The sequence below is a fragment of the Mustela nigripes genome, chromosome 3 (genome assembly GCF_022355385.1).
Source record: "Mustela nigripes isolate SB6536 chromosome 3, MUSNIG.SB6536, whole genome shotgun sequence".
Classification (NCBI taxonomy): domain Eukaryota; kingdom Metazoa; phylum Chordata; class Mammalia; order Carnivora; family Mustelidae; genus Mustela; species Mustela nigripes.
The window spans coordinates 129,269,017-129,283,161 of record NC_081559.1 but is presented as its reverse complement, the minus strand read 5'-3'; the positions used below and the strand labels follow the sequence as shown (position 1 = coordinate 129,283,161).

General features: G+C 43.2%; 1 long non-coding RNA gene across 3 annotated transcripts; it reads left to right on the top strand.

The window, feature by feature from the left end:
* Nucleotides 1–2,669: 2,669 nt before the first annotated feature.
* Nucleotides 2,670–13,848, top strand: LOC132013124 (uncharacterized). 3 transcript variants are annotated; one of them, XR_009402887.1, is made up of 5 exons: nucleotides 2,670–3,344; nucleotides 11,146–11,214; nucleotides 12,052–12,227; nucleotides 12,931–13,209; nucleotides 13,467–13,848. It is a non-coding gene; the product is annotated as an uncharacterized LOC132013124 (long non-coding RNA). The 3 variants fall into 3 exon arrangements; XR_009402885.1 differs by lacking the exon at nucleotides 12,052–12,227; XR_009402886.1 differs by lacking the exons at nucleotides 12,052–12,227; nucleotides 12,931–13,209.
* The last annotated feature ends 297 nt before the right edge of the window (nucleotides 13,849–14,145 follow it).

Here is a 14,145-nt window from a genome sequence, read left to right as displayed (position 1 = left end):
GAACATGTGGATGGGGAGAACAAAGAGGAAGAAAGAACTAAAGGAGGAAGGATTGGGTAAATGTGGCTTTCTTTCTGTGCATTAGAGATGGCTAATGAGGATTCTTCTCCTGACTACAGCTGACGTCAGTGTCTAAGGGTTTTGGGGGAACAACTCCCAAAGTCTTTACCTCTGGCATTTCCCATCCTCTTACCCATGTGAAACATTTCAAATGGAATGGGAATGCTGGCCTCAAAAGAACAGGCCATCACTCATTTCTATTCAGCCAGATATTTTTTGAGTGCTCACAACTTTCTGTAACTCGTGGCCTGACACAAGACATTCTCTGAAGGGATCTGGGCTGTCTTCATCTCCATACTGCAGAGAACACAAGTGCTTGTTCTTCATCAGGTTGCATTTCTGAGGTTAGCATGGTCCTGTGGCTTCTCAGAGCACAATGATAACTCCCACTAAAGTATTTGAACCCAGTACATGGCAAACGGTGCCCCTTTCTCATTTCCCCTGCCTTCTCTGCAGTCATGGACAGCCCTGGGACCAGGCTGGGTTTCTCTGTCTTAACCTGTCAGACTAGCGAGAAAACACAGCACTTCTCTCACATGGGAAGAACTAAGAGAAGAGTCTTTTGCTCCTTAGAAACAAAAGCTTTGTCATTGTTTATCTTGTAATTTTACCCCACTTAACAAATTTCCTTCTAAAATGAATAAAGTTTTCATTCCATGTAGCATTTTCATTTTAGTAGTAGTTAAAAATGAACAGAGGTATTTTTGCAGTAATGAATCAGAAACACTAGATGTCAGAAGAGAACAAGCTAACCTGAGGTTTAACCACCTGGGTTTACATTCAGCCATTTACAAGAGTAGATTTTAGGAGGTTGCCAGGAACTGAAAGAATGTTTCATAGCACAGTCATTGTATTTATTTAAATACTAATGGTTTATTGTATCGTTATGTTGTGTATGTCAATTATATGTCAGTTAAAAAAACTAACGGTTGTGTAAACATAAGCTTATACCTAATACTAGGTATTTTATTTTCTGATCTATGAAAAGGTCCTGAAAAGACCTAATAAAAAGAAAGGGAACAATTTTAAGTATCTTTTAAGGGCCAGGTAATTTCATTTCATGTACATAAATCTGTGGTCTATAGACACAATTCCCAAGCCCTCTTCCCCTTCTACCTAAACTGAGCAATGTTAAGACTAGAGGAGTTTGTTTGTTTTGTTTTTCTGCTTCGCATAATAGAGATGCTTCTGGGAAGACCTATGCTGAAGACACCAAATCAATCAAGAGGTAGTCCTTGAACATGTACGATGAGCAAGGTCCATGTAGGAGAAGCACTTTAAACAGACATTGATGTTGGATTTTTCCCCCCATAGATGAAAGTTTCTCAACATGATGTACTCTAAATCTTGTCTTAATTTCTCTTTTGGATTTAAGGAAAAATCCCTGATCATTAGTTTTTCTATTGAAATTGTTCGTTATTGCGTAAATGTAGCATATTTTAGGCTCCCAGTTCTCTCTTATCATAATTTCTCATAAACCTAATTTAGAGTTAGTCTGTAGAAACTTAAAATAACACCTAATATCTTTTGCTGTAGTTCAGCATTTAAGTTAATTCATCTTGGAAACTTTTCAGGGAGAAGCTCAAAGTTTGAGAGAATTAGACACTCTCAGAATGGAAGAGTACTTCCATTATCCTGGTGGGCATTGGGTAGATGCCATATTTCCATTAATGAGATTTAAACAGGATTTCTTTTAGTTCAGCAACATTATTCCTGGACTACCTTGAACTGTTGGCAAATTAAAAGTCACAATTTCTTCTTCTCTGGCTTATCTATCATATCTTCCAACCAGTTCCCAGTGGGATGAGGGTGGCAAGAGTCCTGGCGTCAGAGGCCAAGGGCTCAGTCCTGTTATCTTGGGCAAATCGTACACTTTTCATACAGTCATGAAAATTTCTGCTCATTCTCTGAGCACTTCATATCCTGTAAAATTGTGCTTCAGGTTTTTCAGCCCAAAGTAGATACTTTCCTTTTTCTTTTACATTCTTCGGTACTCTAAAAAAAATTTAATTTCATCCATTTTTATAAAGTTGAATAAGACAATAAAAGTTTTCAATCTGCGCAGTTAGAATGGCAATTACTGCCCTTTCTCTTTCAATTTTATAAAATAAATTGATGTGAAAATGATCATTACATTTTTTCTTCTCTAGTCAGAAGAATCTAAATGAGTCTTGATCCAGAAACAAAGTAGCTAATAAATAATATATGCAAATATTTTGGTATAATTAACAACTATGATTGGCCCCAATGTTAGGGTAAAAGTCACATAAAGCAAAGTTTGAACTAAGAATAGATTTTAGAACAATAATAATATAACCATGATGATAGAATTACATTGAATTAAAAACGGTCACTTCCCCTCAGTGTGGTGTCACCTATTTGCAAATATAGGTTGTATCTTGCTTTTGTTAACTGGGTCAAAAACATGTTTTTGTATTGCTGGATGTGTGGCCATCCTAGTTGGCTGGGTCCTTGCCCTTTGGGAGGACTGGATGACCCAGTCGGGACCTAGTCTTGGCGGCTAGGATTGGCCAATGTAGGAGGTGGGTCAAGGGTTCAGACAGGGCAGGAATCCTGTTTAATGTGCCAAAGTGGGGCAGTGAGGCAAATGCAAGCCAGAGTACACAGAGGGAGTCAGAGAGCACTAAGCCAAAAGGGTGAGAGCAACGCGGTAATTGGAAGATGGAACGTGGAGTGAGGCACTGCAGTGAAGAGAGCCTGAAGTGTGAGCCAACTCCCCAGTCAGGAGCGGCCCAGACAAGCGTCCCAAGTCCAGGGGGAGATTGTCATTTACGGGACTGTGTTTTGGTGGGGGCATGCCTCATTGGTGAGATCCGGTGCCAAGACTTAACTGACTGAGATACCCCATCTGTAGAAGCGGCATTTGCCCGACTGGGGCACGGAGGATCTTTACTATCAAGCCACCCTGGATGATACTTACACCACTTTTTTCTCAATGCCCAGGTTGCAGACCACCTTAGAGGCCTCCTGTGTAGCAATTACTCTGGGCCACCAGCCACTCAGAATTTCCTACTCCGTCTCTTCTGCCTCTGGTCTCTCCCCCAGAGAGGGTTTGATATTCAGGTGTTTTCTTTCCTGTCCCCGTCCCCTTAGGTTTCTGGGTCGTTGGGGTGGGCTACCTCATTTTGTGGTTCACTGCGTGATATAGAAGCTTGGGCTCCAGCCCCAGCCTTGGCCTCAAGCCGTGTGCGTGTCAGCTGCCTGTGGTCAATGAACCCGAGCAGAATGTCCCCATGCGTGGTGAAGGCCCCAGCATCCACTGGGTAAGTTAAATTGAGGGGGAAATGATAAGAGGCCTCATTTTGGTCTTGTGTATAGGCTATGATCTCCAATGAAGCTTTATTTCATTTTTCTTTTTAGATTTTATTTATTTACTTGGGGGGAGGGTGGGGGAAGGCATAAGCCAGGGGAGGGACAGAGGGAGAGGGAGAGAGAGAATCTGAAAAGACTTCCTGCAGGGCTCCATCCAGAAGCCCGAGATCACGATCTGAACAGAAATCAAGAGTCGGATACCCAACCGATGAAGCCACCCAGGCACCCCCATGAAGCTTTAAATAGCAGTGCCACAATGACAGTATTTAGTCCTTCCCTGTGTGCCTGAGAAGGAAAGTTGAAGGACTAGTCTTCCTAGTCTGAGGTTCAGAGTGGTGGCCTGGTGAGGCAGGAGCCTCCTAGGGTTGGACGTGGCTGCTTCCCTGAGCCTACCCAAGTATACCTTCATATGCACCCCCAGCCGTCAGTGGCCCTGTTTGCACAAATCTGTGATCTCCATGGTGTTCACCCAGGTCTCTAGGGCAGGAAAGGGGTTGCAGGTCTGGGTGGAACCCACCATCTCCAGGTTGAGGGAATGCTAACCTCAGGGGTGCTGGGCAATACCTCAGTTAGCTTTTATTGTACAATGACTCCCCCTTCCCATTGCAGTGACTTAAAATAACCATCACATTTAACTTATGATTCTGTGTGTGGTTGGTAGTCCTTTGGTCTGGCCAGGTAATGGGTTTGTACCCACGTGCCCTATACAAGACACAGATCCTTCCAGAGCCAACCCACAAGGCACTGGAAGCACTGGGAAGGGATCCATTCAATTCTGCATTTGTGAACTTATCTTTGTCCTAGTGTCAGGCCAGTTAGACACAGTGGCCTTTTCAAAGCATTGAAATAGAACTTAAAAATTTGTTAGCCTCAAGGCTGACAATCAGCCCATCAGCTACTGTCTTAAAATGTAAATTTAATTTTTTGTTCTGGTACGGCAAGGACAATAGAAGACAACTGTCATTGAAAAGATGGTTTATTTATTGTAGTTTTTAAGAGGAAGGGGGATGTCATGCCATGCAGGGTCACACACCTTGGTCAGGGAGAGAGAGCAAGGGAACTAGGGGAAGGAACATTTATTGCAGCCTTTGTGGGAAGGAACACTGTGCAAATCAGGGTAAAAAGGCTAAGCCAGTCTAGCACTGGCTGGTTTGCATAATTTCAGCAGACTCAGGGTGTAGGGGCCACCCATAGTTCTATAACGGTTGTCCCTGGTGATTAGGATGGACAGCAGTGTCCTGATGAGTAAGAGCCTGATAAAGTAGGTGGGAAGTGAGGAGAGGTTGGGAGCTCTAGGAATTAGCTAGCCCTGATAGGGGCAGCCCTTTCCCCGTCAGGAAAGCCCCAATGTCAAAGCGTCAATACAGAAGCTAGAAAATGTGGTTCATAAGCTACCTGTGCCTTCTGTGCCTCAGCCAGAGGACTCTGTGCCTCATTCAGTCTCCACATGCCCCTAGGAAGTTCTTACTTAGATTTCTTTTCCTATTTCCCTTCCCTTACGGTTGTGGGATTCAGATGGCATCTTCAGAGAAATGGTAGATGCTATCCCCAGAGCGCATGATCCCCCACTCCTGCCCCCTTGCTTATCCACAAAAGCTGAAGTATCCATAGACCACCAAGTCTCCCAACATCTGATCTCAGCCCGCATTTGGTGCTTGGATATTGGAACCCTTGTTGGAGAGTCAGATCTGTCTGTTTACTACTCCTCATTCAGAGACCCAAGGCCCAACAGAATTTATTAGATAGGGACAGAGAGCAATCTCCGTTGGACCAACTGTATGACGGGCTTGCCTAACACCATTGCTAGGAGGTAGGAATGGAAGGGCGTGCCTCTTTCACAAAGACTACAGTTTTTATGCTGACAACTTCCTCACTTCCTCTGATAAAACAGAGACTCTGGCTGCTGGTCAGTGCCTGGCACAGCCAAGGTCACTCAGAGGGACGTCCTGGATGCCCCCGACACCTCAGGGAGTGGACCCTGGCTCTATTTTTAAAATCCACATCTTCCCAAGGTACTGTGGTGTCTGACATACAATGTTGCCAGTGTTCAGTGACACTCCTCCCTGGCTTCTGAGATGGATTCTGGAAGTCAGTAGACATGGTTTAAGCTCCTGGTCTACTCTCAAGCCTGTATGATCATGCGGGCCTCTGTCCCTTTTTCTTAGTGGCTCCCAGAAGTCGAGGGTGTGCCAAGACTGTCAGCATACCAAAGAGGAGAACGGCTGTTATCAACTAGATGCAGGCTGATTAGCGACGTGACCGTCAGACTGCACTGGGAACATAGGTGGCTAAGTCCTTTCCAGGCAGAACCAGGGAGATGGGCATTTTCCCTCCCTCCCTCTGTCCTGAGGCCAAGTGTAGAGCCATGGGACATGCCTGCCCCTGTTTGAAAACTGCTTCTTTGTTTTGTTTAGCCCTTTGGGACTGGTGAATTCAAGCCTTGTAGACTATGAGAGGTAGTTGACTTAGGGGCCCATCCCTCAGTGGATGGCTGTCAATGTTGGGGCACTAGATGTGTGGACAAACTCCATCTAGGAGATATTGTCAACCTGGTTTTATTGTTGGAGTGAGCCAGAGGGAGGTGGAGGACATGCCTCCTGGCTCTTCTGGGTCTGGGACAGACTGCTTTCAGCACCCACTTGGTTGTTCATTAGAAGCAGGAGCCTCAGGCAGCAGCTTGTATAAAGTAGGCAGTTAAATTCCTTCCAGGCAAACACTGGATAATTTGCATTTTCATCGGCTCCCTCTGCACCAAGAGCCCTGGGGGTCAGCTGAGCTGAGGGAGTGTACATCTGCCCGTTAACATGGGCTTCTTTGTATGCTGTAGTCTTGTGGGACTCTCTGGTATAAGCCCCGCTGGTTTTCTGAGATAGGTGATTTGGGGCCCATCTTGGGAGCCATCCTGAAAAGTTGGGGTACCAGATGTGTTATCTAAACCTCTGCCTCCTCAGAGAGATGCTGGGAGAAGGGTTATTCCCTCCCAACTGCAGAGCACTGTGTCGGGGGTCTGTGGCAAGAGCCTGCCTTGGGCTTTCCTACTCACCTTGATGCTGATATATTCTCAGTTCCCTGATGTATCCGAATCCCTCTGCAAGTCTCAGGATTTCCCTCAGAGAGAACAGCTCTGTGTACAGTTGTGATATTCAAAGGGTCCCTGGGAGGAGGGAAATTCAGGAGACTCTTACACTGCCACCTTGGTCCAGACCTAGATTTTTTTTTTAAAAGATTTTATTTATTTATTTGACAGAGAGAGATCACAAGTAGGCAGAGAGGCAGACAGAGAGAGAGAGGAGGAAACAGGCTCCCTGCTGAGCAGAGAGCCTGATGCAGGACTCGATCCCAGGACCCTGAGATCATGACCTGAGCCACCCAGGCGCCCGAGATTTTTTTTTTTTTCTTTAGATGTTCGTTAATTTTTTTCTTTAAGCCTAGAAAGCACTTCCATCTTCTTATTTCTATTTTCTATTTTTTTCCTGATTTTTCTGTGGTATGATTTTTTTTTTTTTTTTTTTTTTTTTTGACTCTGTAAACCTATGGAAGTTCATTTTGGAGTGTGGCCCGAGTTTACCAGGTATTTTTTATTCCATATTTACAAATGGTTTTTCTGGCAGCATTATCAAATAAGCATTTCTTCCCCCTTGTTGACGATGCTGTCTATAATAAAATATACCACATTTTTATAAACACTGGTATCCATTTTGTATTATTTTGTTTCTTTAATTTCTGCTTATGCCAGTCATACTAGTTATATTATAAGGTCTTTGTAATAGAGTTCAATGTAAGGCCAATTTTCTGTTACTGGCTTTTAAAGAATTTGTTTTGACCTCTTTTTTTTTTTTAAGTTTTAATTTAAATTCCATTTAAAATACAGCATAATATTAGTTTACGGTGTGCATGATATCTTTTCCTATTTATATATTAAGATTAAATAGAGGAATATTTTGTTGGGTCCTCAAAACCCTCCCACATCCGACATGGGTTTTAGTTGGAATACAATAAGCTTATAAATTAATTTGGGAAAAATGGGCATCTTTAGGTTTAGCTTTTCCCATATAGAAATATACATTGTATCTTTTATATCTCTTAATTCAGTTAAGTAGTTCCATATACATTTCTCATGAAGATTTTTCTTAGTTAATCTGTTTTCTATTACTACTTCTCAATGGGATTTATTCATTTACTTTCTTAAATGGAAAGTTTTCAACACACATCCCTTGGACTTAACAGAATAGCATGTCTTTTAAAAATTTTTAACAGGTTTTTTTTTTTTTTTTGGTGGGGATGTGGGGTCTGGAGTACTATATTCCACTGGTTTTTGTGGGCGAATTTGCACCTGCTCTTATAAATTCTGGTAACTAATTGATTCCCAAGGCCTTATTATAGTTCACTCATTTTATACAATATATTTATACATAAATATATATAATTATATTTTTATATAATATATTAGGATTATTACTTCCTCTTTTTCTTTTTGTACATATGTACATTTTCCATGTTCTATGTGATGATTCTTTCCCAGAAATAGAGAATTGAATGCACATGTTAAATTAAGGTGGGCTGAATCATTTAGATTTTGAAATGTTGCAATTAAAATAGCATGGGTAGGGTTTAAAGACTTCTCCTTTATGTGAATAAAAGGCTTCCAAGAAGTGGCAGAGTAATCACAGTATATAATTTTCTGGAAGGCATTATCCCCAACCAGCCATTTGCAGGTAGAATCAGATGTGTGTGGATTGGCTGCTCTGGTACTACAATTAAGCTTTTACCTTTTCTTTGCTTTCAAACAGAAAGTTCTGACAAAAGCTGTGGTGCCTCCAGGGCCTCTTGGAAACCACACAACAGTGCCCTTGTGTTGAATTTTATGTTAAAGAAAGGACCATTGCTGCACTAATGAACCTGTGTCAAGATACTACTAGTTCAGTTCCCATCACTTCTAATTAGGGCTTCCAGAATTCTTTGAACCTTGCCAGGTCTCTGGCTGGGGCCATTTTAATATTTCCACTCCAAAGTCTGGCTGCTAATTTTGATTATTTTTCCTCTATAGGATTTCCCAAATCATTATGACATAGAAGTCATTGACTTTGCCTTTCATAACGGAAGCTTTCTTTTTAAAACCTTTTTTGTTTTGAAATAATTTCAGTCTTATAGAAGAATTGCAGTTATTATACAAAGAATCCCCATATATCCTTCACTGAGATTGCCCAATTGTTAATATTTTCCACACTTGTGTTATCATTCTCTTTCTCTGCTCTATACACACATGCACACATTCTTTTTTTGAGCTACAAGAGATTAAATTACAGGTGCTGTCTTTTACCCCTAAATTCTTCAATGTATATTTCCTAGTAACAAGGATGTTCTCTTATATAATATTGTATAATGATCAGCATCAACACAACTTACTAAAATGTTTCCATATGTCTTGCCCAGAATCACATAATATATTTAATGCTTAATGTCTTCTTAGTGTCCTTCAACATATTCCTCAGTCTCTGTCTTTCATGACCTTGAATTTGTGAAGACTATAGGCGAGTTATTTTGTGGAAGCTTTTTCCTAATCCTAAATCTTCAACAATTTACAAAGGTATGACCTTTAGCTTGCAATTGAGCCTCTGTTATCTTCATTTTCCTATCTAACCTGAAGACATTTACCTCCTACCTGTGATTAAAGAGCTCAAACGTACAAGGGCAAAAGCACGCGGAGGAAATTGACATTTGCTGAGAGCCTGCAAAGTCCCTGGACTGGGCAGTTGATAAACATCTCATTTCATTAGCACATCCATCCTGTAGTATAAATTATTATTATTGCTATTATGCACATTTTGCAAATGAGGAAGCAGATGCTCAGAGATTGTAACCTGCCCAAAGCCACACAGTTGGAATAGGACATTTTGCAGCCCAAATCCTCCATCTCATCACACACTTTTTGTGAGGGCACTTAATCTATCTTGACCTTCATCCACACTTGGTTCTATATAGACCGTGACTTCTGCAGGGTCTTCTAGCCTTCCATGGAGATTATTACTGTATTACCCTTTCCTCCATTGGAATGTGAGCCAGCTCCTGAGGGGGAAAGACCGTAGTTATTTACTTTGTAGTCCTGTGCCTAACTCAAAGCTTAGAATGTCAACAGTTCTTAAATGAAGACATTGGAGCATATAAAATCTAAGACAAACAGAAAGGCATCTTGTGGACTCAACTTAAGTTTTCCATATTCAGGACTGTGATCACTGCCTGAGCCCTGGAGCTGGATTCTTCTTCTCTCGTTAGGAAAGGTTGACTTGCCTTGGCACCAGGAAGACGTGTTCTTTTGATCCCCTCTGGACCTTACTAGCTGTGGCTTCGTAATCTTAGTTGATTAATCCTCACCACTCTGACTGTTAAGCACTGGATTGGCATGAGTCCAATCCTGGAACCTCTTCTCTCCTCTCTCTGCATTAACCTACTTGGTATTCTCTAGTGTCAGGGCTCTAAACACAGCATGGCTACCTTAAAATTTGTATCCTGGCCTGGATCTTTCCTGACCTTCAGACTCATTGTCTACCTGCTTATTCTACATCTGTTCATGGATGCCTTATAAGCATCTCAAACTCAAAAGTAAAAATCGGAGTCCTGGTTTTCCTTCCACCTCAGTAAATGGAAAATCCCATCTTTCTTTGCTCAGACTGAACCTTGTAGATTCATCTTTGACTTTTTTTTTCTCTTATACCCACACACAACCCAGCAGAAAATTCTCTCAGATTTCAGGTGCTGGGATCATGATGCAGTGATAGTTTCTTAAGCACCTTTTGAATTTTTACTGAAAATCAAAGAGAGTGCCCATCCTGAATTGTGTCTACTCAAAATTCATTTGTTGAAGCCCTAGCCCCCAGTGTAGTGGCATTTGGAAGATGGAGCTTTGGGAAGTAATTAGATTTAAATATGGTCATGAGGATAAGGCCTTCGTGATGGAATTGATATCAGAAAGCTTGCTCTCTTTCTCTCTGCCCTGTGAGCACATAGTGAGAAGCAGGGTCTGTAAGCCAGGAAGAGAGCTCTTGCTAGAATCTGACCATGCTAGAATCTAACCCTGATCTCGGACTTCCAACCTTCAGAACTGTGAGAAAATAGATTTTAGTTCAGCTGTTTAAATAGTCCAATCTCTGGCATTTTTGTTATAGCAGATCAAGCCAACTAGTCACGGACCAATCTGCGTAGTGAATGGAAAAAATACCCATGGAAACCACCTTTGAGAAAACTAGAGGACAGAAAATCTCCACAAATCTTCTCTCAGAGGAAGGACATGTTTAAATAGAATTTAGATATATTCAGACATAGAATTCAGAATTCAGACCTATTGTCTAAACCCCTACCAGCAATAGACAGTTATATAGCAGGAGTGGTAGAAAATTAGAATTGAGATTCTTAGAAATATCTAGTGAAAAATCTCTTCTATAAACTCATAGCATGATATTGAAGGAAAATAACTAAAAATACAAAATGAATTGAAAGAGTAGGAACCTGGGGCAAGGAGTAAGGAAGGCTAAGGGAGGGGAGGGGAATTAGGGGAAGCGGATTCCAGAAGGTGGGGTCAGTGCTGAGTGCAAACACAGGGCTGGACGCAGAAAACATTCACAAACCAGTCCCCATCCTTTAATTTTTAATTTAAAAAATTCCACCACCTCATTGGAGAAGTTGTGTCAGTTGTCCCCCAGACTGTCCCCCCTTTCTGATTTTGTCTTTTTGCCACCTACATTTCCTGTAAACCAGATGTTAGCTGTGCACATTTGATCGGAAGCAAGATCAAGTTCTTGACAGAAATACGTGTACTAGTACTTGGTAAGTACAGCCTCCTGAATCACTCCAGGAAGGACACAATGTCCTGTGATGGTTTTCCCACTTCTCATGAGGGAAGACCAATCAGTAGGTCCAGGGGTGACAACCTGATCCCTCCACTGTGAAGTCCTGTGTCAGCTAGCTCCTCTGACTTGTGACCACAGAGTCCAGCCACTTGCCACCAGTGTGGCCAACACTGCTGTGGTCCAATCCACCCCCATCTCTCACCTGGAGTATTGCAACACTTTCCTCCCCTGCCACTGCTCCTTATTCCACGAAGGAGCTGGAGTGAATCTTTAGAAATCTGGTGAATCTTTAGAAATGATTCTTGAATTCTAGAATCTTTAGAAATGATCTTTAGAAGTGAATCTTTAGAAATCTCCCTCATGTTACTCTTTTGTTCTGAACTTTCCAGCCTCTTCCTAACTCACTCAGAGTAAGAGCCAATCTTTTGCACTGACACCCTGGGTCTCAGGGATCTGGGTCCCAGCTCATACCCACCAGCCCTGCCTTCCTTGCCCCCTGCCAGCCACCAGCGCTGCTGGCCTCCTCCCTGTGTCTTGAGCCTGCTAAGCATGCTCCCTGACCTGGCCTTTGCACGCACAGCTGCTTTGTCTCAAATATCTTTTCCCAGAGAGCTGCCATCTCCTGGCCCTGCCTTCTACCCAGTCTTTCTTTCAACCTCCTTCTCAGTGAGGCCTTCCCTGATCCCCCTCCAGAAAATTATAACTCTTGTCTTGGTGCTGCCTCTACCCTTTGCCTGCTTTGTCTCCACCGCATATAAAACTACCGGATGCAATTTGATTTGCTTGCTCATGGAAGTATTCTCTGCCTCCACAGCTAGAACACAATTCTCCTGAAGGTGGAGACTGTATTTTGTCCTACGCCACGGCCCGGGGGTGGTTGGTGCCATTTGGTGGCTGACAAGGACCTGTGCACTCAGGACTGAAAAACCCCTAACCCAGCGGGTCCTGAGTGGGCAGCGGAGGAGGACTGTTGCTGAGCGCCGAATCACAGTATATTTTTTAAATGGCATTTTTATGGAAATTTTGGCTATTCTTCGCTTTTGCTTTCTGCACTCACTTTCCAACATCATTCCCCGAGTAGGACTTGACATCATTCCCCGAGTAGGACTTGACTCCACTATGGAAGGTGATGTCCATGTGGCCTCCTTCATAAAATAGGTAACAAAACCCAGCAACCCAAAGGTCTCAAAGGCCTCTGACCACAATTAGTAAGCAGGCACTGGGGTTTTTGTCCTCAAGCATCAAATATATACCAAAGAGATGTGCTGGGCTCATGGTCCCAATTTTAATAATCCAAGCCCCCCAAACACCAAGCTTTCTTGCTTCCAACTCAAAATACTTGTCAGCGTGGCACCACACAGAGAAAAAACTGTAAATCTCATTCTGTAAAGCACTGCAGAGTCATACACGTCTTCAGTCGGAGTTTTCATTTTATTTTTTTATGAGGCTGCAGAGGAGGGGGCAAGGGCCTGGCGCCACAAATTCGCCAAGATTTCCTGCCGACGCCTGTGGACATCATTGGTTCTGAAAGGAACAGAGTCGTCCTCATCTGCTCCTGCCTCACTAGGCTCTCACCCACCTTGCCTCCCCTCCTTCTCTCTGCCTTGTCCCCAGTCTTCTCTTCCCCACGTGTCTCCATGATGTTTCTAACATAGATCAGTGTAGCTTTCATCTCTGCTTTCGTTTTTCCCAGCACCCAGCCTCCTTCCACACCCAGCCCCACGAATGACGGGGGAGTGTGCGCGAGGGTCTTCCCTACCTGCTGGGACACGGCGCGGGTTGGGCAGCCCCGGTCCGCGCTGATACTGTCTGCATCACCCTGTGAGCTCCCGCTCCTGTGCTGTCTGGCCTCTTCGCTGTGTCCCACCGCCCCCCGCTCCTGCCTGCAGTCCGCCCCACTTGCATGAACTCCTGAGGGGCATAGAGGACAAGCATCGGAAATGTCTACTTTCCACGATTACACATACCACAGGTGATGCCTCCGCCATGCCCACCTAATCGTGGTTTATTTGCTGAATATTAAAATGCTCTCGATCCACATAGACCATCTGCTTTTCCTCCAGATACCCTGCGCCCTGGTCCATGAAGCATCTGTAGTGCTATTTCCCTTTATGTCATTAAAGGATGGGGATGTGCTAATGTAAATACCAATCGGAAAGCTTGAGTCATTTTTCCAATGTTTCCATCATGCTGTTTGCTGTATTATGATTCCAGATTATTCTCCTTTAGGTACCACTTTACAGGATCGTCAGAGTCCTACTCCAATATTTGGATCCCAAATGACAGATTTAATGGCCTTCGTTAACACTCCAATGATGTAGGCTTAATTTTACGGTTCACCTGTTCTTGCTGTTTACTTTCCTGAGCTTCAGCCAAGCCGAAGAAACTGTGTGAAAACAGAATCTCGTTGCCCATGAAAGAAAACGCCACCTTCCTTAGTAGAAAGGAAACCTGGAGGGCGCCTGGGTGGCTCAGTGGGTTAAGCTGCTGCCTTGGCTCAGGTCATGATCTCAGGGTTTTGGGATCGAGTCCCTCATCGGGCTCTCTGCTCAGCAGCGAGCCTGCTTCCTCCTCTCTCTCTCTCTGCCTACTTTGCCTACTTGTAATCTCTCTGTCAAATAAATAAATAAAATCTTAAAAAAAAAAAAAAAAAAGAAAGGAAACCTGGATATACGTTCACTGGTACCTGAAAGGGACTCTGCACATGGGGGTGGGGGAAGCTTCTACGCTTCTGCACTCCCCTCACCATGCCTTCCTCACACTGGATCCAAGGACATGCTTCTGCCTTTGACCGTTCTAGTTGATGAGGAGTTGTGACACTTATGGTGTAAGATCAAAACATGTTGTTTCTTTTCTTTCTTTCTTTCTTTCTTTTTTTTTGTTTCTTTACTTTCAACTCGAATTTTCC